The sequence below is a fragment of the Chaetodon auriga genome, chromosome 20 (assembly GCF_051107435.1).
Source record: "Chaetodon auriga isolate fChaAug3 chromosome 20, fChaAug3.hap1, whole genome shotgun sequence".
In the NCBI taxonomy this organism is placed as follows: Eukaryota; Metazoa; Chordata; class Actinopteri; order Chaetodontiformes; family Chaetodontidae; genus Chaetodon; species Chaetodon auriga.
In genome coordinates, this window is record NC_135093.1 from 14,954,978 (window position 1) to 14,982,353 (window position 27,376).

The following is a 27,376-nucleotide window of genomic DNA, read 5'->3' on the forward strand; positions in this document are numbered from 1 at the left end:
TTTCGATGAATCCATCATCTTCCAGTCCTGCCCGGCCCTCAGAACTCACCAAATACTTCAAAGGCAGTGGCACGCGGTGGATGAGGAAATATTACTTCAACATTAAGAGCCCTAAGCAGATTCCCCTCTGGGTCCCTCCCACCCTGGTGCCAAAAGATGTTACAGCACCCAGCTGAGCTGCACAGGGAGGCGACCTGAGGAGGTCAAAGGTCTGAATCCAGCAAATATCAATACTGGAGTTCTCACATGCACACCGAGATACAAAAACAGACATGTGGAGAGTTAAATGGTCTGTGTTTGAAATGTTTTGTCACAGCCACAGCGCAATGTGCATGATTTGCACCTCCATGTTCACCCTGTGCGCATCAGGCCTCGTCCTGTACGTCATCCGCCACACATGTTGAAGGAGGATTTACAACCAAACTATGTGCAAGTTTAAACATTTTACTGCCAGCGTAAAAAACAGCAGTACGATCAGAACTCATCGCTTTCTTTGTCTTTCCCAAATTAAGAGAGACTAGACGACAGAACAACGAGATGAAAAATACAGAGGATAGATACGAGTGCAAGGAGGAGAAGTGACCATGACCTCCTCTGAACTGGCCTAAAACTGATCCAGCTCACAGGAACACCGAGGACCAATTGAAAGAGCTTTGGGTTCTTTCGCAGGAAAACACAGGAAACAATTTAATATTTATTGGCCACACAGTTCGAATCTTCAAGGTAAGAGTGTTGTAACCCAGAAACTGCAACTTGTCATCAATAAAATACACTGGCCAGTGATTAATTATTAACCCTGAGATACCATTGGGTGCGTATCTGTGACATCACATATGCAATGCGCTTTTGTTCTGTCCTCTGCATGGCTGCAAAACCCACTGGGTGCGTCTCAGAAGCCTGCTTTGCTTGTTTTGTTAACTTACTCAGATTTAGCTGGTTTGGTTATTCTTCCTTGATTTGTGCGTCTCTCCTGGGTAAGTAGGCGTCATAGCTAAATGTTTTTACTGCGTTTATTGTTGATGTATGATCAGGAGTCTGCACAGGGTGTTTTATTTTGAAAACTTACTAGATCTCTACACCGTTCTGATGTCTGACTTCCTGTCTTGCTCGATTTGCTCTGAGCAGATTGATGCGTTGTCGGTCAATTAACCTTGAATTCGGTGAAATTGACACTGGCAGAGTGTAAAGGCATACGGCTGCAGATGGCCTGCCACTGCCAGCTGTTTGCATTTCGTCAACAGTACACTACAAATGAACAACAGTGCAATACATATGAGTGTTTCACCACTATGGGCTAAGGCGCGGTCACACCAGACGGCGGCATTGTGAAATTCATCCATCAGTTTATTACCACCTGGGGTTCAGTTCTTGGGACTGTCATTTAATTCCATGAAGAGTAACTAAAGACAGACAAAAATGGTTGATACACTGAAAATGGATGGTGCATCACACCAAAGCTACAAAGGCTTGCCTCCACTTTGGACTCAAGACAGCTTGGTCAACAGTGAAAATTTGTGGTGCTTAAGGTCAGCATTATATAGTATATGTCCCATGTTGTGTTAAACTTAATCAGTCACGGATTTAACGTATAAACCAGGGACCATGCCAAGGGACCCAAATTGAAAACACCAACCACTATGAACGAGTGCAATGTCGCCTAAAATGCACATAGTGAACATTCAGTGGTGACTTCTGCACAAGCCTTTGTCCCATTTTTGACAATCCCTGTGACAGTTGCAGCTGCTACTTGGTTATTCTCCAAACTCAAAAGGAGGAGCCAGGTGTGTTTCATACAGACGTCTGTATGAGACGACAAGGGGAGGGACAATGCGGTCTATTTGAGGCTCTGAGAATGAGACGCAATGAGCACAGTTTGTTCCGTTGCATGTGCAGCACGTGTAATGTCTTTTATGTGTTTGTGTTAATTGACTGTGTGATGTTTTATTACACTGTTGATTGCGTAAAATGTCAGACTAGCTGATCTATGTAGATGTTTCACCCGCAGTTTGTAAGATTTGTCCTTTGCTGGTTCATAGACATCAGGCTGTACAGAGAAAAGCATCTGTATATTTCTCAGTAGCTGTCTGTTGTATGCGTAGCTGCAAAGAACACATCTATAGAAAAGGAGTGACTACCTGGTTTGAACCTAAAGGCCGCGTGACTCACTCCAGGGTCGATTGAGACTAGTCAGTATTATTTGGACACAATATATACATTTTCACAGACAGTACTGTACAGTCAGCTCTGCAAAACATCAATATCAACGATCAATTTATTTGTGCTAATTTCTGAAATGCGGTGCTTGTTAGTGAGTTAGTGACGTACACAGAAGTCTGCCAACACTCAACTTATCCTGCAATAACCTATATGACATCACTGCTCCTCAGCCCGGCAGCCACCATGCTGCTGAACAGGCTCCCTGCTGGCATCATGAATAATGGCCTGTGTGTTTAACTTGCTCAATACAAAGAAGCCATGTAATCTAAATACATAAGGTAATATAAATACAAAGGAACCGTATAATCTAACACACCGTGGTCGCGGACTCTGAGTGTGTGCGGACCGCGCGTGTGCGACTGTGACATTTTGGCTGTGCCTCCCGCTCCGTCTCTGGTTGGGTAGGCTGGCACTCTCTGTGTTTAAAAAGCTCCCGGAAAGTTTACAGAGAGTGTACTTCTGCTGGGCTTTGTGTGACAAGCTTTAACGCACCATACCCATCAGCAGGAAAACAGCCGCAGACCTCCCTGGAATCCACTCTGCCACTTTCCATTCAAGCATTTCCATGCATTCCCCTGCTTCCTTTAGTGTCCTGTCTCAAAAAACCCTTGTTGACAATTAATACTGGCTTTGTTTGTCAGGCTGCAAGCTAAGAGGCTACTGTGTGTTTACCTCGCCTTTGTCCTGCCATGTGTCAACATGTAGAATAGGCCTAATCCAAGATGGAAAAGAAGACTTAATTTCCAATGCAACAGTCAAGTCAGGCCTCCAATATTCAAGAAAATGGTCCCGGGCCTTCGATCACTGTTCTGAAAAGCTACGACCCCTAGCTAGCTATGCTGGTATTACACTTGTGAACATAGTGCCAACAAATATGCTTAGTGGCATCCAGAAATGGTTGGTTGGTTTTGGTTTTATTTGCTTGATTTCTTTGAGATTTCCACACAAAAACCAAAACTTTGCATGTCTAGATGCAGTAGGGGTAAGTGCAAAGTCTCAAGGCTTTAGGCCAGTGTGAGAAACCAACACTACTATCTATCAAAGTCTTTTTACCCTCCTCAGTTAATGACATAGGTCTGAAAAAGTGCTTTATAAATAAAGCTTTACTGACTTATTTGCTTACTTAATACACATATAAAACATGCAACACGTGGTTCTTTGTTGCCATATTGCTCAGCATATCTACAGAGTCAGGAGCTCGACTTCACCTCTCAGTCTTGTCACTTGAAATACAGCGTTAGCTTCCAAACTTCAAGCTTCACATTTTGTCTCTTTCAGCTAATATTTTACGAAAATGCTCGCCAAAACATTTCAACTGTCATGTTCCTAGACACGGGATATTTTATTTAACATTTGTATCACTTCAGGAATGATAATAACAAGGTTTTGGTATTCAAATAAAGTTTTTTTTTTTTTTCCTGTGTGTTCATATAACTTACTTCATTTTGAAGTAAATGTGATCAATGTTTTATTTGTGTTCGGACGCGACGGCCCACGAATGCTTCACATGCACTCCCTGACTGGATGGAACAAGCATCGTATGAGCGCAAGTGTGAGAGAAGACAACATCATCGATCTGTTGTTTTAACTCATCGCAGATATTGCTAATAATACCGTGTCTCCATGATGTCAGTTCTAGGAAGCCACATCCCTCAGAAACAATATTTACATTACACTAGGTGCTTGGGAGTTACAAAGTATTCTGAGTAATGCTCACAGTGGCGTTGTCATGACCGGAAAACAGTCTGGGGTAAAGAAGGGGAGAGATTTGGGTTACCAAATGTATTTCATGCATCCCTCATACACTCCTGGATTATGTAATCTCCATTTAAAGCACACACACATAAACAGACACGTTAACACTGTAGAGCTTTAACACTGAAGACATTTGTCCTAAAAACTCAATCTGTTCTTGCTAAAAGCTTATTTTGCCTGATAGTGAGGTGAATTATTACAAGTATGGAAAGAGATGAAAAACCTTGAAATCCCAGACATCATGTAAACATCTGCTTTGTGTCAAACTGTAGACACTTCAATACATGTGAATTTCTAAGTGACACCCTCATAACAGCCACGGCAGCAGCTGACTCTTCATGAGGATGAAGGTTTCCCTCTGTTTCGCCGCATTGCCGAAATGTCATCCTGACCTCGCTGCTTTCATTCAATCTCTTCTACAACATGAGACGCTTGTCATGCAGGCATCTACAGGCACTGAGTGCTGATGTAACGCTCCTCTGAAATGCATTTAGTCGAGAAAACAAACTGAAGCGGTCCAGGGAACGGCAGCGGCGGGGTGACAGTAATTATGAGTGGCAGCGAACACACTTGCCGCCTACTTAGGTCCCTCCAAGTTAAGACCTGAATCCAATGTGAGCTCCAGAATGAGACCTGGCAACTCCACCGGAGCTCACCAGCCATTACCTCACTGCTTTCAGGCCCTACATGGCCCTCTGAAGTCCTCTCCAAGACAATCTAATATTCCCACAAATGTTCCGTCTAAGGTCGCTTTACTAATGGTTGACCTCTATCCGTTTTGAGAATGACTCTGAAATATGCTGTGTTTTTATGTAATTTGAACACGACAAATACTGAACTGATCACTGTTACAGCACAAAGTGAGTTGACTTCATGAGACAAAACAGAAAGGGGACACTTTAGAGGACAAAATGTGGGAACTGTGGGAAGACACATAGGAACAAACGTCATTTTCTAATTTCTAGTATAACATTCTGAGTTAAAACAACTTACCAAAGTAACCATTGAGACCTGAGAACATGGTGAAAGTCAGACAGGGCATGAAATGAGCAGTGTGATTGGTTGCAAACACTCTAACAGTTTAGCCAGATTAGCTAAAACACTTTATTTGGACACTGGTGAAAGCCCCCAGGAAGATTGTGTGTGTGCACAACTATGGCAAGTATGACAGGTCAAAGTAGAACCAGAAAAGCCAGTGATGAATGTTCCCAACTGACAGTTTGGATAACAATTTTACCATTCAAGTCTCTTTTCTCTCTTCCAAAGTTTAGCTAAACTGCAAGCTTGTTCTGACTGCCTAACTATTTGTGTTTCTTGCCACGTCCAGCTTATCTTTAGCAACACTGCTCCCAGAGTTCCCAGATCTCTGCAACGAAATGATGGACGAACTATGAAAATAAGGCTAAAGTTGTAATAAATCATGAAGGTTTTGTGTCCACTATGGTGTTGGCATGTTTACCACATCCAAAAACAAAAGTGCGGGATGTCACACCTTTCTGACGGATCGGACAAACACACCATTTGATGTATACTGACACATTAACAGCCAGCTTCTTTTACTGCCTGTAAGCTGAATGAAAAAGGAACCTCACACTGTGAAATTCTAGAGTATCAAGACCCCAGACCAACCTACCACCATGATCCCAACTGTCTACATAATGCTGCATTCACATTAGAGCAGATGGTAGATGCTAACTCTTGCTTTTCTTGTAATGTCTCAGTGGGATTTCAAGCTCTGATCATATTTTCCAGGTGTTCCTACACCAAAATTATTAGCTTCTCGTTGTCCAGGTTGTTTTCTCCTTGGGTTTGGAAGCTACGTAACATCCAGTTATAAATTCAGTTGCAGAGGATGGCAAGAAGTCAAAATATTTTAACTTTGGATCGCAATGCTGTTTAGCGTTACCCTTGCCAGCGTGCTTGGCCGGCCTCGCCTAATTTTACTGTCCTGCTCTCAGTCATTAAACAATCTGGTTTGCCATCTACCGTCTGCCTGAAGCCATGTGAACGCAGCGTAAATGATACACAGTAAGACGTCTCAATGATAAATTGATGTCGCCCCTTGTAGGCTCATTCCCTTGTTGGAAATGTTAGTTAGCTTGACTACCTGTGCTACGCCACTGGATTTCATGACAAAAACGTCTCATTCCGCCGTGACCTTTTATCTTCAGAGGACCGGCAGACACACAGAGCACAGGAGATACACACCAGCACATTCCTCCACCCAAACATTCGAACGTGACACGCTGCAGGAGCGCCTCGCCCTGACGCGACTCTATCGAGCTGCTTGACGAGGGCCATGTGTGGTTTTTTTTTTTTCGCCAAATGCCCCCCCCCCCCCCTTTTTTTTTCTGGGACGTTATGAATAGATGTATATCTGCAAATGGTAAGAAAAGAATTGATGGGTCTGGTTCTCGGAGCGCAGCGTGTCTTACATCTGAGCCTGTGCTGGCCTCATCTGACACGGAAAACTGAAGGGAGACCAGCGAGATGCTGTTCTTGTTTAATAGGTGTCACATCAGCCTGAAAACACTAGAAACAGACAGCCAAAAGGTCTTTTTTTCCATTCCTGAGGCCCCAGATCAATGTAGCCTGTGTACTTTCACTGTTTTATAAGAGCGCAGACTGTAAGAGAAACACGTCGACAATGTTTTTTGTCAAAGATGTGGTGTTTGCTCCGCATGAGTGTATGAGTTGATGTGCCTGGCTGTTTAGTATTTAGTGCATGCCTTCACATCTCCAAATAGTTCAAAATACAAACCTCATAGACTGCATCACTTTGTTATATTTATTCAAGAGGAAATAATTCTGCATCTCTGAGTGTTTAGAGAGATCTAATGCAGATAAGTGCGGTAGGAATTTCTAATGAATGATGTCATCTAAATTGAAGCCTGCTGTTTCAATTGTATGTTGCTAATATAATAAATAGCTGCACTTTGGACAAAGAGCTTGAAAAATATCTATTTGTGATGAGTGCAGATAAGTGAGGACTAATATGGTGATTACGTTTTGTCTAATTGGCAAGGCTCAAAGATTCGCAAACTGTAAAATATGTGCTTCGTTCCCTCTGTTGTTTTACACTGTGTGCTTTTAAAATGTCCCACTATCTTGCCAAAAGGCTGCAGATAGTTGAGGAGCAGTGATACGAGGTGACGGGGACAGCCATCCCAGAATATGAGACTCGTTTCTGGGCACTGAAGTTGCGGGGTGTGCAGAACGAGCTGATTTAAGGAAAGAAAGCCATAAAAACAAAGGAGGACCTGACGCCCTGTCACACATGTTTGATGAGCTCTTGCTATTTGGAAAATAAAAGAGGGGTTCTGACGCGTGTAACATCTTATCTCCTTCGCTCTTTTTCTTTGTGATTTCTGTTGTATCTCCAAGACAAGCAAAGCCAGCGCCAGCAGAATCTGATGCACCTTGGATGGGCCCTCTTGGGAAGCAGCGCCCAAATAAGCCCCTTAGCCCCCGAGGTGGTAAGAGTTTGGCCCGGGATGGAAGGAGAGGAAGACGGGGGAGAAACTGAGGGGAGAGGAGAACAACGGGAGGGAGGAAACGACGAGACCGGAGCGATCAGATGAAGTGGTGACATCAAGGGTGAGCTGTTATCTGGGTGTGCAGAGTTATGGTGAGATGTGGCGATGATATTTAGGATGTGAGAAAGAACTTTAACATCGTGTTTTATGGTGCCTGAAATTACAGTCGTTCACAAAAGAGGAATGTGTCTGAGATTACGGCATCGCTTCGAGAATCAGAACGCAACAATTTATTTGGATTGAGATCTACGTGAAAACAGATCACATGAGCTTTCCAAATGATTTGTCTCAGTTAGCGCGTTAGCTGTATTTCTGTCAGGCGTCCAGCCCCGCAGGGATTTACAAGACACCAGGAAGACAAGACATAACTCCTTACATATAACATTTCACTGCAAACAAAGAGCTCCTGTCCTGTCCCAAGCTCCACAAATAACATCTGCCACAAGAAGGTACCCTCCCTCGAACACAACTCAACTTCTTTTTAATCACATAATCCAACCAAAAGAACTCATTTCACTCAAAAGGGGAGTCGCCCCCGAATCCACCTCTGATCTAACCAAACATATGTTACTATATGGTGGTTCAGGTAAATCTGATGAACTGGGATTGGTTCGTAATATCAGGTAGCTGGTAGAGGGACAATCCACACAGGTAATCACTGGAGTTTCGCCTCTCCAGTCCTGCTGCTGCTGACTCGGCACACCACCACCAAACTCGAGGCCAGTAAGTGACATTCGGTTTGGTCGAGCACAGCTGATTCTCTGCAGGTCCTCACTGATTCACACGCAGACACTTGTTTCAACACTCGCTCCTGTGGAGTGTCAATAATCGTCTTAATGTGAACTACGTCCCTGAAGAAATCCTCTGCGTGTTTGGTGGCCTGCTCAGTTTGCCTCCAGTGGTTCCCCTGGTCGAAACCTGGAGACGATGCCGAGAATCAGCTTTTAATCTCTATGCTATTTGTCACTCTCATGTCTTTTACGACTGGTGCTCTTCTAAACTTCTGTGCAGACGTTTGAAAAATAAAGGGTTGAATCGAGGTTATTATTTTGCTGATTATATTATAATCTGATTATGTTGTAATCAGTGTTACTTACCAATATGACAAAAGAAAAACACAAGAAAATAGACAAATTAATATTGCCTGGAAAGATCGTATAACGCTGTGGTCTTATTGGAATAAGTTAAATCTAAGCTTTCCTGTTGGATTTAGCCCATTTGAAGCCACTGGGCATATTAAGCCACACTAAGCACTTCTCTTCTGTGTGTGTGTGTCATGTGAAGGCCCTCTGTGTTTACAGGGCCAGTGAGCAGCGATCCACAGCATAACCATGGATACTGGTGCGGGGTCATATCAGTGCTGCACACTCAGCAGCAGGAAACAAACACTGGGGTGTCACGTTGAAACCTCAGCTTTTTAATTGGCTGCTAATTAGCAAACGAGTCTGACCTGCCGGCTCTTATTCTGCTGTAGGGGGCCTGTCAAAGACGGTGCAGACATTTTCATAGCCACAGCACTTGAAGCTGTCCTTGACGTCTAGAATCCTCAAAGTTTGCTAAACTTAGCTGATTTCAGGGACATAAATGAATACGACAAATACTATGAGGCCAGGTTTTTAATGTAAAGGTGTAAAATATTTCAGTGTGAGCCGAGGATGCGGCTGTGCAGCTTCATTATCTGGCTGTGCTGTCCCAATCTGAAGACCAGCGTGCACATAGCTCTACACAGAAGAATGTTGTGTATAATATTCCAGTGTTGAGATTTCTCCGAGACAAGCCAACGAGAGGAGGAAAAATTTTTTACTGGTCTTGATGTGCTCTCATGAATTCACAAAGTTAAACACACAGACAATAAAAATCAGTCTACAACACTTCCAAATCAAAGGAGATATTTTTTCACTGCAAGGTGTGAGAGCAGAGACAGAGTGTTTGAAGACACGCTCATCCGTCTCTGCAGCGCCGCGCACAAGCAGACAGAAGGCCTTCTGTCACCTTATTTTTCACAGGAAAGCTCTTTTCTCCAAAGAAAAAGCTTGGATGTGTACGGTGCTGATCTATCTGTGTCTCGGGGCTGCGCAAAGTGCTGAACGTGTTCCCTGTCTGGCCTGGCCTGCATCTCAGCAGCACTTCTAAAACGCCTTCAGATCGTCGTCCAAAGGCCGGCAAACCGTTTGTTGACTTTAATGTAAACCGCTTTTTGAATACGTTTGGCTCAAATGAAATAGTTTCTTGGCTTTGCCGGGACTTCTAAGTACTACAACGTACTACAAAGTGGATGAGAGGACTTGTTGTTGTACACTGTAAAAATGTTAAACTGGATTATTTGGCCTCAATAAGGAATTTTCGTTTGTTAGTGCTAAACTCATGTGAGGCTGCAGCAAAAGTGAACGAGCCCTGAGAAGAATCTGAGAAGAAATAACAAATTTATTTATCCCTTTATACCAGACTTTTATATTGAGTCAGACCCTCTATTATCAATAACCTAATGGAATTAAGTTTGAAGTTTGTCAGCTTCAAGTCAGGCCTTATATCATCGAAAAGTGATTTTCAGAACCAGAGTAAGTTCAGGTGCGTCTCATCAAAAGGAAGGAAGTGGACAAATGTCGCACGATGGAGACGTCCCAACCTCTGTTATCAAAGTCTACACTTTTCTCGACATCACGGGATAATAATGGATCAGGTAATTATAAATGATCGCTATTGACGTGCACTCGCCTGTGAAGGTGCAGCCGGGCTCGTCTTCTCCTGAAATGACGAGGACTGAGACCTCCACTGAAGTACAGTCTGACGCGTTGATCAATAACCCTTCATCTGACATGATCTCTGATAATCATTAGAACCACTAAATGGACAACAACCTTATGTTTGTGTTTGTTTGGGTTAATTATCTTGATAACCAAATAATTAACTTTTGATCTCAAGATAAAGCACAAAGAAAATTTGGCCGTTCTCAGCTTCCATATCGAGGAGATGCAGTTTCACAGATCAGGACTCGAAAAAGCAACTGGAACCAAGCCTGAAGAATGTAAAAATTCAAAGCTGTGACAGAAAATTAATTTAATAAAAAAAAAAGTTAAATACTTTTAATTTATCTCATCTGCTTGTTTTTGGGGGGATTTTTTAATCTCCTATGGGAAATAATCTACAAGATATATCCAAGTTCAGATGTCCGTCCTCCCCCGACTGGACCGGAGTTTCACAGCCGATCAAAACATGCCAACTATTCTACTAACATATATTAACATGTGACTCTGTCCAAAGCTGTCACATAACAATGTAATCTGTGCTGCTGCAGGTTCTGGGACAATGGAAGTGAAAAGCAACAGCTCTGTCTTTGATTAATGTGCCATTACTGTGTTTATTTTCTCCAATTCTGAATAACCAAATAAACAGCATTGCTCCACTTCATGAGAGCTCTCGTTTTTTTTTTTTCGTTTTTTTTTTTTGCTGTGGGGCTTGATGCAGTGCACATGTCAGTCAGTATTTAGTGGGAGCATGCTGCAGCTATTTGTGTGTTTGGAAATCAGGAGAAGGAAAAGTAAAGATGTGCCTGATGAAAGATTCTCAACATCTGCAAATAGCTGGATAATTGCTCCGTTCTGGTCTTTCTTTGCGGCTCCCGTACCTGTCAATCAACCTTTTGGGGTTTTGAAAAAGCAATAAAAATATTTTTTTTAGAAAAGAATAACAGAAACAAACCCTGATAAACAAAATTATCACATTCCTGCAAACAGCAAGTTAATGATTATTCTTGTGATTGTTGAGCCTCACTGCTGTTGACTCTGGAGTGATCGTACAGTCAATATTAATTCCTACTGTCAGCTCGAACTGCGGTCAGTCACTTGTGCTTCTTTATCTGCTTTGACTGTATTTCTTAAGTCTATCAGATCTGCTACAGCTGGCTACAGCTCAGGACTCTGAAGCAAATTTTTACATACTGAACGTTTAATACCTGTGAAACTGTCACGAATGTATGAATTTATGATGGACAACTAGTAACATTAGAGATGATATCAGTCAGGATTATTATTAAATCACATTTTTACATAACATCCTGGCAGTGCACAACAACAATTCCAAATGATATGATAAATGAAATTCATGTGACCTGGACCCTGATATGCCACATAAAATGGATGAAATTAATAAACTGACCAATGATTAATTCATTTAAGTGTTTGCTAAAATGATGCTCATTATGAGCTAATGGGCATTCTAGCTACTGTGGCCAACAGCAGTGAGTCCGGCTCTCTGATTCTGTATGTCGATGCAGCAGGCAAGGTAGAAACAAAAGTCCAAAGAAAGCAAAGGGGATGAAAGATAAGAAAAATGGAACATCCAGAGAGTAAGCGATGTGTGTTTATCACCGTTTTACAGCCCATGTCCCTTCATTCCTGCGGCTCATTGTGACACTTGTGTTTTGACGGAGTACACCGAAGCCTGCTGCCGGGGTAATCCCAGATTTCCTATGGCACAGCTCTGAGCTTAGCAGAGGGCTTGACTAATAGCTTTCTTTTCAAATGATCGCTTTGCTACACGACTTCAGAAGAAGGCAGCGAGCGTGAAATTCAATTATGGCGCACACGCTCCGCAGCCCTGCTCAGAGCTGTCCGCTTTAATCCCTCGTTTACCCTCAAGGATTCTCAACCTTTTGCAGATGGACTTCTTCTCCAAGAACTTGTGTTGTGTGCCCTCCTTCAAAACTTAAGAAGCTCCCACCAGCTGGATCTTTCTCATCACCACCTATCGTCCCTGACCTTTTCTTTGATAGTACATCCCTCTTAGCCTCTGTTTAAATATGAATTAGACACAAGTTTCCTGACATGGACTTCAAGGGGTCACATAAAATTGCATCATGCATCCTAAAAACCTTGCACAGAGGGGTCAGGCTGGAGGGATGTGTCAACAAAACATTAGATTTTGACATGGGAGACCGCAGTTTGTTTCCTGTTGCCTACAAGCAGTCAACATTTCTCCCCGAACCATTCCCCAACCTTAGTAGTTATTCTTTCAACAATGACGACAGAAGTACCCTTAATGAAATTGTTGTCTTGAACCCAAACCGCAATCTTTCACTAACTCTAAGAAGACGTGCCAAAACTGAGCCAAGTCAGAACATGGTGGAAACAGTCCTGTGGGTCAGTCTTGTAGCAGGGATTAGTAATAGTTTTGGAAGGCCTGTCCTGCCAGTACCTACGTGGACCCAGTGAGAAACGACGTGCTTTGACTTTTAGTTTGGAGCACTCATTTGCTGCACACATTGTAGCTAGTAACAGCTCTGATTAGATGCTGTATACATTTTTCTCACTGATTCACATTAATGCAGATCCTTTTATATGTTGTGCAACACACACGTTGCATCAGGACAACGCCAGGCCATTCCTAAAATCCCCGTTCTCCTTCTCAGCCCTCTCCCACCCCTCCCAGTCTCTGATGTGATTTATCTGTATCTTGGCCTGAGAAGACCACTACAAGTGAAAGTGGGGGTGGCAAACCACATATTACATCCCGAGGCCCCGTTAAGCACAACCTCTGACATGCTTTGGCCACTCTGCATTCCAAACATCCCTCAGAGTCGGAGTGACAGTGGGACAGAGGCAATGTTTTGAAGCTAGATGAGCAGTCAACATGTGCAATCCATTTTCACAACGAAGACCCAAGTTGACATCTATTAGCCATTAAAGCATTGCATTAAAGTTGGCAGTCAAGGGATGAAGAAGCATGTAGCAGTGACGCATCTCTTACACGTCTCTCTGGTCCTTTGCTGCAGAAGGATGCCACTGAAACAAAAGGAGTCTACATACTGAAGGCATTAATTGTTTACCTCAATGATGACCTTCAAACCTCATCAGGGAGTACCATGTCAGTGTCTTGGCCTCCGCTCTCCACAGAATTAGTCCCCAGACAACCAAAATGTGATCGCTGTTTGTTCTTTTTGGAGCTGATTCTAAACAAACTAGCGTGACCAAACTCTTCGCGATGAAGGAACATGTCACGCAGTGCAGAGGAGCAGCTCACTGGCTTGTTTTTAATAGTTTCTGGACAACAACAGTTTACAGTGTAGAAGAAGAAGAATAACATATTATCAGGCTTTGGATACACATACAATACTTGTTTTTAGAGTAGTTCATTGTTGGTTTGGGTCCACACATGAAATTGGTTGACAATAAGAAAAATATAGAACATTTTTAGACGTGTCCTGTGTGTTACCTGCAGTTTGTGGACTGTTGTTTGAAGGTAGAATTTATCGATGGTGCTGTTTAGTTTCTCAAATGTAACTTTTTGTAAAGCCTTTTCCATATCCATGGTACCAACAACAAATAATGTCACAACTAGAGAAGTTACACCAAATGGAGTCTGACGGCATGTAATCTGAGTCCAGACTGATGTCAGTTAGCAAAAGATTTTTTTTTCCTCTGGTGTGTGTGTGTGTGTGTTTTGGCTGAAGATTTATTTGTTCGTTTTTTTGGGATGCTGCAGGTCCCATAAGTTTCAATGAGATTTCTTTGCTAATTGGGCATTTTTGTACTACAGTCATGAATTTAACATAATTTTCAGGATGTAAAGTGAAACGATTGCTGTCAAATCAATTCGTCCGTTCTTAAACTGAATTGAGAAGAATCTCGTTTTGATTTAAATTTGTGTGTTTGAGAGGTGAGAGATGCTTTCGCAGATAACAGCTCGAGGAGTTCACTTACCATTTAGAGTCAAACAAGTTCAAGGTTTGACCTTTAAACATCTGTGACGGTTCAGTCCAGCTTCAGCTGTTATAGAGATGAAAGGTAAGGCTGGCAATTTTCTAAATTTTTCTTATTAAATTTATCAGGTTAACAAGAGTTGCCTTTGCCTCCAAAGTTTGATATGTCTATTTATGTTGTATTATAGAGTCCCATTGTTGCTGGTTTGGTCTCGACCTGTTGACATAATGAAGAATGTAGAGAAATCACCAGTCGTATCTGTAGGTCGGAGGCAGCTAACTGAGGTAGCTTTCTGTGTAAGAGTGAACATGAACAACGTTGATGACATGATCAGGTTTAATAAGTCCACCTCAAACAAAATGTCGAAAGTTATCGACTAAAAGTAAGAAGCAAATCTTTGATTACTTCTGTCTGAAATCAAAGACCCGTCATTCCAAAACTTTGAGTGGCCAATCTAACACACCTGTGATTGTGTGTATGTGCCAGGCGAGCACAGAAAGCTTCACAGGCATGGCAACAGTAACTAAGGAGGCAGGCCCACCGAAACTCCTCATCCAACTCGCACATAATGACCCTCGCTTGTTCTCCCCCTTCTCTCATTTCTCAAGCAGCAACACGACGCCAGATCAGCCCCCATGACAAAGACGAGGCATGCTGTGATCTCTGCAGGGGCGAGGTTTGAGGTGGGCCAGCAGCAGACGGTCTGAGCAGCCAGGACCGCCAAGAAATGCAGGGGAGGTTTCCTGCCCTGGATCCTGGGCTGGGAACACAGTATCCCATATCCCTCTCCCATCCCCAGCCCCCCTAGGAGACGAGAGACGGGGGCGGGGGGGAATCACACTGTGTTCCTATACTCAAAATACCTCCACTTAGCTCTGCTGGCTCTCCTCCCGAACCTTCTTCGTCTCTGTCCAAATCTGACCCCCTGGCTCTGTCTCGTGGTCACTGCCTTGGACTTTCGCTCTCACTTATTATTTCTGCCTTTTCTTCACTCCCCCCCCCCCCCCCTCGCTGTGACACTTCTTTTCCTGCCCTCTGCGTATGGGGGTGTGTACAGTATGTGTGCGTCTCAGAGGGGTCGACTGGAAGCAGCGGTTGTGGTCTGGCCTGTGGTCAGGCACTGATTCACTGAATCAAAACTGACGTAATACCATGATTTGTGCTACAAATTGTGGAATGGCAATAATGTTCCCCGGAGTGATTTTAATTTTGATATATGTCATGATTTCGAGGTTCTGGTGCCTTCAGAACTCAAAATTTAGCTGAAGCCAAGAGCCAAAACAGCAACAAAGACAGAAAACTCCTGACACATCCAGTCAAGAGCCTATCCTATGATTCTTCTAATATAATTACTTGAGAGCAATCATATATCATAGATTACAGGCTTCACTGAGCCAGTTCATACAAATCTGCAAAGGAGGAAAAAGTATTGAGACACTCTATGGTTGATAAGGGACATTACTATTCCCTTATCAGATCTGCTGCTAACACAGCCAGATGAATGTATGGGAAATCCCATGCTTTCTGTCTCAACAGACAGTGATTGTGTCATGGGGCAGAGAGGCTGGGGACCCACAAATCACTTCTGTGAATATCAGCCCTCTAAATCCAATATGATGTCCAGCGGCTCTCCGTGAACTTTCACACTGTCTGTTTACTTGGCTCTAGAAGTCTCGGTCTCATCCAATTATCTCGCTTAAGATTAAGTGACGGCCTGTAATGATTGGGAAAAAGAAAAAAAAAAAAGCTAAACAAAACGCTTCTGGGCGGATGCCAAAATGAGGGGCTCCCAGGGGTCGCTGGTGTAGGGGTGGAGAACAGTAGAATGGAAATAGCCATCCAGACTGCGGGGAAAGCCCCTGTAAATTCTGGGACAGTGACCGCAGGCCTGCCTGATGGACGCACAGCTGTAGTAGTGGTAGTTGTCGTAGGAGTGACGTGAAGTGATGGGCCTTTTGGAAGCCATCTGCAACATATTTTGTTTGGTTCTGTTTGTGGCCCAGAAGATGGGAAACAAGCTGGGTCCATGTTCTCGAGAGGTCCTCGGGGAGTGGAGGACCTGAGGGAGGAGATTCTGCCAAAATGCCACGTCGGCTTGGCATGACTGCGGCAACGCCATGCACCCCGCACCATGCGAGTACTGCTCAAGGGCACTGACTTTGTCTCAAAGAGAGGTCAATGGAAGACAACAGTTTGACATCAGAGCCATAGCTCACATAGTTACAGAAGTGCATAATGGCCATACTGGGCAACAGCACAAATAAACAACAATAAAGTGACAGTTTCTATGGACCTGATGGATAAGCTGAAGCAAGTTTTTTGAAATATCAAAGTAAATGAACAACTCTTGTTTTTTCAATCTTGACTAAATACACTGAACACTGAACTGAGGCCAGATGGATGAACGATGCATACCTGTATGAAAAAGATGTACAGGTGCTCACTTTACATATGCTTGAGGGCAGGTACAGAGGAATCAATACACTGAAGTTTAAATCTATTTGCACCCAGGTGAGAACAGTCACATGGCAGCTTTACACTCATCATCAAGTGTTGTCTTATAAAGAATGACAAAGTCCACAAAAGGAGGAAGTTGTGGTGGATGAATGGGACAGACATGGGGCTTTTACCCAGGAGACCGAGGCTTGAGTGCTGCGTGAAACTGAAAGCCAACTAAAAGGTTTTGTTTGACTTAGATGACTTATTATTATCAGTTTTCAGTCACAGTTTGGTTAGATTCAGGCACCAAAACAACAGGTTTATGAGACAATTATGGTTTGTTGGCTGTGGACAACTGGGTGCCACTAGCATCTGCCTAAAAAAAATAGTTGAGAAAGACTATAATTCACCATTATTAACTTTTTTTAGATTGGTTGCCAGTTTCTGCTTTTGCTGTTCCACATGTGTTACTTTATTTACCTGTGTTGTTCTTTTCCTTTTATTGTTCATTGTAAAATTATTTATTTTAGTCAGTTTTCCTGACTGATGTAGAGTAAACCATTATTGATTACCTTTCTTTTCTTTTGTTGATGATACTGAGATCTTACTGCCAAGATGTGTGTGTCTTTGTTGTGTGAGCGCGCGTGTGTGTGTATGACGAAATCATGTGGATGCTATAAATTGCTGCAGCTGGTTGTAATGGTAAGGGTGAGTTGATGTTGTTGAACAATTCTGCCGATGAAACACATAAATGAAAGTAGCTCCTCTCTGCTGCTTTAGCAGACAGAGGTATTTATATATAAACAGTACATGTAAATATGTTAATTCATGGCTTGGTGTGGGAGTAGATATCATAATTCTTAAAAAAAAAAAAAAAAAAAACTGAACAAGGAAGTATGTTAATGCCAAACGCAACCTCCAGGGCTGAAAAATGAAGCCAACGTGAACGTGTCAAACTGCAGTTCCATCAATGGCCACTTGAGGCTGGCTCCAAAAGTGAATTCATATTCATGGGCCCCTATGTTAAACACTCAACTGTACAGCAGAAATAAACAGTTTTGCTCTTAAACTAATTTCCCTGTTCATGATAACTGGACAGGGAATGAACTTTATACAACTTGGGTAAAGTTGTGCATAATTATGTGCTTGGCCTTTTGAGTGACAGCTGGCTGCAAGATTAAAGCAATCACACGCCATTTGGCCAACCTCTTTACCCATTTTTGAATTAGCCGGGAGTTTGGCACTGCCAAGATGGCGGCGACCAGAGCCACTGTCACTGCGCTTCACAGTGGCTCTTAAGAAATCTACTACATCCATGTTTCATAGAGCAAATGGCACCCTGAGCGCGCTCCCCAGTGGTTGTCACGTACTGTGAAATTGAGTTCACTCAGATCATAAAAAACAGACTTGATTTAATTTAATTACTATTTTTGTGTAGCATGGGGCAGCGCTGTATGCAAACTGAACATGCCAAGTACACCTGTTCCCATGGCAACAGCATCCACAATATAAGACCATGTTATCTGATAATTCCCACAGTCCCTCACGGCTGCAGACAGCACATGTGGAGCAGAGACTGTACTCTAAGCGCATGAAACACGAACATGTGCAACGGAAAGCATGATGATGACCCTAAAATATAGAAGGTCCCGTGAAAAATGATGCATCTCCATCATCCTGGGAAAATTACAAATATCGGGACAGTCAGTTCTTCGATGCCCTGCGAGTTTGAGTTGGGCGGGGGAGGGTGGGAGGGGTGGGAGTGACCAGTGCATTCTGAGCAGCCTTGTAGAAAAAATGTGCTGGTGATGCCATGTGCAGCTGGCAGTACCATAAGCAAACATCGTGCCCTTCACTGAGCTATGAATCAAAAGCAGGGGGAAGTTTGCAGACAGAGGCCCTTGTGAATGTGAATGTGATGGTGTGGATATAGCTCCGGTCATGTCAGACTGTGTGGGAAACACAAAGAGGGGCAGGCCGAGTCACATGGGTCGTCCTGCTCCCAAAGACAGCTCTCTCTCTCTGTCCTTTCAATTTCTCACTCATTCCGTCTCTCACTGTCAGGCCCACCCTCACACACACACACACACACACACACACACACACACACTCCACTGTGTATGCCTCATTTGAGGTATCTGTACTTTACTTAATTATCTTCTATACTTCTACTCCGCAGCATTTCACTAGTTACTGCTAAAAATCCAAACATTTCATGGTTCCTACTTCCCAAATGTAAGGTTTTGCTACTTTTCCTTCTAATAATGTGTTTAATATTGGACAAAACAAGCGCTAGGAAGGTGTCACTTTGGGCTCAGGCTAACTGTGACAGCATTTCTCACCACTTTCTGGTGTTTTTGAAACTGCACAATCAATCAAATGGACAAGATAATAAGCAGATGAACTCTGAGCTCTGCTTTATTTTTACATTAATGCACGAGTAACAATAATTCATTAATGAATGACATAATACATAATAACATATTAGTCCCAAGGGATATATGTACTTTCACTTTAAATACATTTTGCTAATTGTACATAAATACTTTTACCTAAGTAACATTTTAAATGCAGGACTTTTACTTATAATGGACTATTTTGACAGTTGTGTTAGTGTCTTCATACTTTTATTTAAGTAAAGGGTGTGAATTCTTTTTCTGCTCAGCCTTACTTGCTGTTTAATAATTTCATAACAAATTGTTATGCATTTCCTTAATTACACACAGTAGTAGTCAGTATTTGTATGGATGCGGCTGAAGACTGTGTGTCTCGTGTGTTTGAGCTGTGTCTGCACACAATATTACGTAACAGTGTACTGTATGCAGGAGTATGATGGAATGTGTACTTGCAAGTACAGTCCGTGTGTGTGTGCAGGGTACATAAATATGCATACAATATACAGTATGTGGGTCTCTGTATGAGTATGCATGCATGTGTTTATGCAGTTTGTTTTTTTTAATCTTTTAGTTTCATGACTGAAACTGAGCGAATTGTCTGATTGATCTGATATATTGATATATATCAAAATGAGAGGTTCAAGCTTTGAGTAGGTAACAATAGTGATTAGCATTTCATTTGGACAGTTATGTACTGTTCATACTAAAACACTGCTGTGGTGACAGGAGGGCATTGTATGATTTTAAAGGATCACAAGTTAAGATTGAAGGAGAAAACTCTTTTTTTTTTGTATGCAGGTATGTACACCCTTCACTGATCTCCCCTCACTTGACAGTTTACTGCATATGCTGTATTCTTCAGGAACAATTATTATAACAAATGAATTTATAATTGCCAGTAATCCATGAATAAATGTTCATGGGTTCTTTCATTTTTAATAATCCATCCAGTCTGCAGTGATAATGTGCCTGACTTTGGTCTGGTATTGGAAGGTAAATGGTCAAACAGGCTATTGAAGCAGCCTCACCGATGAATCCAACAGAAGACAAAGCAAGTTTTTCTTATTATTCTTCTCATTAAAGAGTTCCTTATTAGAGGGTGGAACTGCAAATCACATTGTGCAGCTGATTTAAAATGTTCTTCATGACATACTATAAAACTATATGTGATGAATGCATCCATAGAGAAAACCATACAAGCCCCATTGCCTCTGCTGCATGCTCAAACAGAAGCCAAACAAAAGAAAGCATATATCAAACTGTTGGGTAAAACCAAAGCTGTTTTAATCCTTCTGGTCACATTGCACCTGTTAACCAACCACTGCCACTGTTTTCTGAGGCCGACAGGAAAAGGTCTCGAAATAGCTTTCCCATGAGTCTCTGGTCAAAAATAAAATAAAGGGGTTGGCAGGAGCCGCCCACAGCACTGTTGCGACCCTGTCATGGGAACCATGCGAAACTGTCTGTGGAGATTTGAGCAGAATAAATGAAACCGTCATCCCCGAGTATCTCTATTTACATCGCTAATGCAAATGCTCATTTATCTTTAGCATATAATAAATAGACAAGAGAACGGAGGCTACTTCTCTGTGTATATTTGTCTGCGCGTTTGCATGCGTGCCAGTGCTCGCACGCAGGTTCAACACGTGCTCGTGCGTGTGGTGATGCCTTGTTGACTTGCCTCAGACGCGATGAGTGAGAAGAGGAATAAGCAAATCGCATTAAAAGTGCGGGAGTGAAGAGCCAATAAGACCTGTAAACAAAAAAGGGCATGCTAGCCATTATCGCCAAAGTAAACACGCGCGCACGCAGCACGCTTCAACAAAAACATTTACATTAAACACCACACAAAAGACCATTTATTAAAAGAAAACAATAATGCTTCACAACTTACAAAGCTGAAGCATCTCTGAAAACCCAAACAGGCTATATCCACCAAAGAAAAGTGAGGATTCCACTGAAATGAATCAGGTTTTTTGGGGGGCGATGAAGCAGAATCGGCTTAACTGAAGCACACCAAGCAGCGCCGTTCACCTTTCTCTGCTTCATTCTCAGACTGCACTCTATTTTAGGGACCTCTGATGACTCCTTCTTGGCCACATCTCTCTTTTTCCACTGCAGAAAAAAGTTATTCATAATCCTCCCAATAACTCAGCACTGTTTGTCCAGTGTGATAAAGCAAAGGGAGCGTTCACAATCTAAATTTGCATTCTTCAGAAGTGAATGGCTTTGTCAGCTGGAGTAATACAGTTTGCGGCATCTGCCTACTCCTGCTGCAGGGAGGCTGTTTACATGGGGACAGCTCAGAGATCCAGAGAGGAGACAACGCTCCTGGCTTCTCCCCACAAGAAAGGTCTCTGTGGGTGGGCAGCCTTTCACCCACTGATGCTCCGAGATCATTCCTGAGACACCAAAGGAGAATAAAACTTTTCGAGGAATTGACAGATTTTGTGCCAAATAGTCCATTTTACGACACGGCCCTCCTCTCGGCTACATTATCTGGACTAGAGAGCCTCTCACTTTGAAGGGACGAGTTGAAGAATGAACAGATATTATCGTCAAAATAGAACGAAAATAGAAACAGAAGGTCTCTGATGGAGGGAATCCCCTTTAATCTTGCCTGAGCCGTTGCGGGGGAACTTTAGGGTGCAGGTCAAGACCAGAGGTTAGAGGTGGGGCAACTGATCTGAGGGGTCATGGGGTCAGATCCTGTTCTGCTCTCAGATATCTTAGCTTAAAGTAATCAAGTATCTTGACTTTAAGTAATCGCAAGTTGGAGGGATTCCCAGAGCGTGTTCCTAGACGATACAGCTGAAAGAGCTTTGGCAGGCAGATAACATGGAGAACAAGGTCGGCCTTTTAGTGTGATGCTGACAAACAGTTTATTTGGTGTCTAAAGTGTTACAATACTCTATTATTGAGCCAAGTGAGAGCAATTTTCACTAAAATGTGGGTGGCCATGGATAGGTGCACCTGAGAGGCCATAAAAAGCAGCTCTTAGTCTTTTTTTTTTTTTTTTTTAAAGTGTGGTACAGTCTGTCCAGAGTGAGAAAGGAATCCTAATCAACACTTCAGCACTGCCATGCAGCTGTAAAGCACAGTCACACACAGCTGATGTCCCTCTTCAGCTATTTCCCGCTGTGTCCAAAGGTAAAAGCAGGAAAAGACTATCCCCAAAAAACAGCTGCGACATCAATGCATGACAGTGAGGTAAATATTCAAACTGGAGTGTGAAAGAAACTACGCTACACTGCCTGGAGTCACATTTATTTTATCTCTGCCACCAAAAATCCAGAGCGAAAACACAACACCAACGCTTTGATGGCATGCTGAGTGTAATCCAGAGCTGCTTGAGGATCACCTGCCAGGACGGCGCTTTATCTCCTCGCGCAGCCTCACTCCGACTACGCTGAACTTCTGCATGACTTTTTCTTTCAGCGGGGAATTTACGGGCATCAAACCGAAACACTTTGTTCTGCACTCAGCCTCCTGTCTCTGCTTTCTCCCACAGCCCAGAGGCGGTACCACGAAGCAGGCTTCCATCCTACCATCTGAACTTCATTACTTTGCTTGTTTATGACTTGGTATCTTGTCTTGTTTTTGACATAATTCACGGGTCACAAAGTCAGGCTTAAACCTGCGATTCACTGGAGATGGCACTGCCACTGAGGGTCGTTCTCATACTTATTTTACACAATGTAAAAAAAAAAAGGGAAAAACCTTCATCTGAGAAAAATGTCCAGAGCTACATTTTGGAATGAATTCTGCCTTAGTCCCTAAATATGGAGAAGTCAATCTTTATTATTTAATTTATATCCCCATGGGGCATCAATCACTGTTGTTTATAAGAATGTACATTATACTCCTCTGATCCAAAATCATACAGCTCAGTGAAAGCCAAAAGAAGAGTTTCTACCTCTCCAGCAATGTAAAGGGTGTGCTTTCCCATATTAAGGCTAAAAATAGCAATAGCTCTCTTTTGAGTGCTAATGAGTGAGATGGACAAAAAGAATGTTCCTAATGTACGGACACAATTTAATCTGTAAGTGAAAGAAGCGGTTCAGCCTTCCATATATGGAGCGATATAGATAGATTTTATCCAGAAAAGATCCCAGAGTCATTTCTCTGATCCCCCAGACCCACTCCCCCATCATTCCCTCAGACCACACTGACTTACGACGCTGTGCACGCGGGCATCGCTGACAGCAAAGTCCTCCTCTTCATCATAGTTCAAGCAACGCAGAGGAATTAAAGAAAGCAGGGATGTCGCCAGATGAAAATCCTCTCTAAGGTTCAGAGATGCTGTGATCTCACGAAAGAAACGTGCTATTTGAAAGAATCCCTCACAGCCTCGCTGTATGGCTTGGTGTATAGCTTTAGGAAGAACAGTTGGACCTCTGTGCTCACCTTTGACCCTGAGGAAGCTGTAAAAGAAGAGTCTGCTGTCAGTAAAAGGTATTAAGTGTCCTGAGGTCATGAAGCGGTGTGGGCATGATGTCCTCTCTAAACTCTAAACCCCTAAACTGACAACATCAAGGCGTCGTGAGATGAGGTAAGATTGGCTGGTCATACAGGGTGTGCATGCGTGACGGGGGAGGGGGCCTCATACGTACTGCTTATCTTTCCAGGAAAATGAATTGAAAAAAAAAAAAAATCGAACATAAAATACACATACAGAAACCAGAGGGATGCTTGAGTGACACTAGTTTGATGTTGCAGGTCTCCTGACACATGAGGCCGTTTGGAAATAAGCTCCACGCTGCCGAGGTTTGACACTAAAAAGGCCCTGTGAGCTTCCCTGTGACAGGCTGTAATAAATGTCACAACCATGAACTCTCTTCTCATCCAGACAAAAGGCACGCCATCGAGCAGGTAATGCGCACAGTAGGCCTGCAAAACCGCTACCGAGAGTCAAACTAAAACAGCTCCTGCAGATTGATATGCATTATGGTATTTTGGGAGGGAACTTTTATGGGGTGGAAAAATGTACAAAGTCCATTTTCATGAGGGCCTGTAATGTTTAAATCTCTGCAGACTAGCCATAAAATCATCATTCTGAGACGTTATATGAATGTCAGGGCTTTTTTTTTTTTTTCTTGGTTGTTCTTTCACATGGGACCAAATGCTAAAACTAACAGCTCTGGTACCTACAGTGCAGTGTTCGCTATGGGAAGGCAAGATAATCTTCTGGGTAATAAGGTTATTTAAGTAAGTAAGGGAGGTTTAAGTCTAAAAAAAAAGAGCAAAATAGAGCAGTCTCGCGGGCCAAAACTCCATCTGACCAGTTCAGTTTTACAGTGAAATTGAAGTCTGGAAAACATCCGTTTGAAAATCCAATTCAGCTCCACGTGATACACACTGGATGACTTGATCCTCCGAGCACCTCTTAAAACGAGGTGTTGCGCACGTAACAATTCTGCAACTCACGGTGTGTTTACTCAGAAACTAATTTTGGTGCTAAACAAGACATTTCCACAACAATTTCAGCGTTTTATGCCGACGTCTGAGGAAAGAGAACTGACGATCATCTGCCGCACAGCCAACGTGAAATCACATCTGTCTCAAACGAATTCTTGCCCCTGCCAGACCATAACGAGCAGAGCAAAAGTTGTCGGATGGCTCTGCCAGGGTACTTCACAACATCGTGTGCAAATAAATTTCATTTAAAGCGGCCGGGTGATGCACTGAGTTAGTAACTCAGCCCAGGATTATGCCTGTCTGATTTGATTCTCATTCATTCAAAGTAGACATACTCTAAGTTAAAGTATGTCTGTCTTCACTGAGTGAACTCGGCACTCCCCCGTTTAAACCCGAGTTTTCCATAGATACAGCCTGCTGTTGTGTAAATGAGGTTTGTGTAGGAAGGCTATGTGTCTGAGTGAGTAAGTAACATGATGTTATAAATGAGGCTAGCCTTCACCTTGAATCGCATATAAAAATGATGTAAAGTTGCCCTGAATCAAAGAATTGGCAGATGTTCAGACCGAGGGGCTGTTTGGTGTCGGGTGAGATTATAATATATGATCCAGGAAGTCCAGTTGGAGGAATACAAACATTCATTTTGATTTTAAAAGCTTGTAAGATGTCAAAACACCACAGTAGCAGCACAAGGCAGGACAGAAAGTCATTGTATTCTCACCAGTTCAGAGGCAAACCGTAGAAATCTGGCTTTTATGCTACAGTGTAAACTTCCATTAAAGTAGATATTGTAGATATTTGTCTGGCCAACACAAAGCATTGAAGGATGGTATATTGTGGCCACCACTAATGGCTGGACATGGAAGGAGCCATGGGCAGATTCAGGGGGAGGGCCACAGGGGCAAATATGCTGCATTCCAGGCAACACAACAGAAGTAATGGTAATTCCAATGTGATGGAGGCGGCATGGGATGAAATACGGACGTAACATTGGGGCAGCTCACCGATTACATCTGTCAGTGATCCACAGATTGATAACACTCCAACAAAAATGGTCTGGTAACATCAACAAAGGTCCGCACGATCCACTGCAGTAAAGATATTGAATCCAAACAGTGATAATAATCCACAGAGAGACATTTTCTTCTGTCAAATTAGTAGCCAATTTGCTTTTGTTACAACTTCCTGAAACCTTTACAGACAGGTGCCATCTTGTCTCCACTTACTCTGTGGAGCCTCATGTTCCAAATGACACCTCCCTTGACCAATCAAATCTGCCATATGAAGCCTAGCAACCAGAGAGGCCAGTCTCAGTTGAACAGTAGTTTGCAGATGACTGATGCTGGCGAGTAGCCAATGAAACAGCTCCAGACACAAACAGCAATATTTCAAACAATTTGAAGTGATAAATACAGTAAATGGCCTCAATATAAAGATGAATAGCCAAAATATACTTTAAATATGAATATAGATCCCCTTTTTTTTAAGGATGTCCAGATACCACTACAGAAAATATAAAAATATACAGTGTCTATGGTATTGTTTTCTGTTTTTATTGAACTTGGACCATGGTAAGGCTCCATGCTGTGGTTCCTCTGTGTTTTCCAGCTATCTACTTACAAATAAATATTCAGGCAAAACAAAAGCTCGTCTCCTGCAGTGTGTTCAAACAGTGATTCTGCCTGCTGGGGATAAAAGTTCAGAGTGCTAGCTTTCAAAAGAGACCAAAACCATACAATGTCCTCCAAGTATTTCCAGAGCAGATTTCAGTGCGCTCCGGGCATGCCTTGGATCGGCGTTTTAGGCTCGTTTTTAGTGAGCTGGTACGGGGGAACTGCAACAAAAAAATCTGAAAATTGTTCAGACTTTTTATTTCCTCTGCTTTTTTGAAGCACACAGTGTGCTTGAACAGGGCTCAGTTTGCAAAACAGATTCAATGATGTGTGTCTTCGCTCAAAGTTATAGAGCCACTGGCAAACGAGGACTGACTGGTGAAATGTACACCTCACTGAATAAGGAAATCAGCATGGATGTTGGACATATACTTGGCCCCTCTGTGTAAAATGTGGTCCCTTTATGGCTCCTGATTCAGTAAAACACTAGATCCGCCCCTGGCCGGGACACACTTGTTGTCCAACGAGAAAAACTTTCGAAACGTGTTCATTTTCCAACACGACTTAGCTGGCTTCAGATACTTCACAAACCATGGCAACAGCAAGTGTGTCCCAGTCGTGTTCGCTGCTTTTCAGTCCTCCAGGAAACGGTTGCTGTTGTCGTCTGTGCTCCTTGGAGCGTTTCTGTATTCGGTTGCATTCTCTGTTTTTGGCCATGCTTTCTCACTTTGCATTTTTTAAAGACATGCATGCGATGTCAAATTTGTTTTCTTAAGCTGCAGTGCATTGAGCTCTCAGTGCCACTGTACATAATAATACATATGCATAAAATAACACTGTTGTGGGCCCAGTCGGTTCCAAGCTCTTTTTAGTAACTCACATCTACAATATAACATAAACAGTCATTAAACAAACGTGTGGCTGACAGAAATCCTACCTGTTCACTGGCAGTCGCTCGGCATTCCCGTTTCAAGCTACACCCCGGTGTCCTCCACCTGTTAGAGAGAGAGATTTAATGATGGTGCTAAACATTCAATCCACATGATTAGTCACACCTGTACAGTCTGATGCAATCCAACACAATAGTTCTGCCATAATGTCTACTTTTATGATGCCTGTAATGTTCAGATATGTTTTCGCATTGAGGTCATATTTGGTGATGGTGCCGCGCTGGACTGCCTTCACGTATGTAAATAGGGAGGACCGAGGTACCTAATAATGTGGCCACTATTTCACAGTCACGTGCAAAAATTGTGTTTGACCGCCGTCGGCAGCAAACAACTTCATCTTCAACCTCGTCTTTC

The 27,376-nt window shown here is 42.8% G+C and overlaps 1 protein-coding gene across 5 annotated transcripts in view; it reads right to left on the bottom strand.

Moving 5' to 3' along the window:
• Positions 1 to 27,057, bottom strand: part of myocd (myocardin) — an 81,817-nt gene extending 54,760 nt beyond the window's left edge. For all 5 annotated transcript variants that reach the window (XM_076759310.1, XM_076759316.1, XM_076759314.1 and 2 more), the window contains exon 1: positions 27,010 to 27,057. The gene's annotated coding sequence lies outside the window, so the exon portion shown is untranslated. The remainder of the gene's footprint in view (positions 1 to 27,009) is intronic.
• Positions 27,058 to 27,376: the final 319 nt, after the last annotated feature.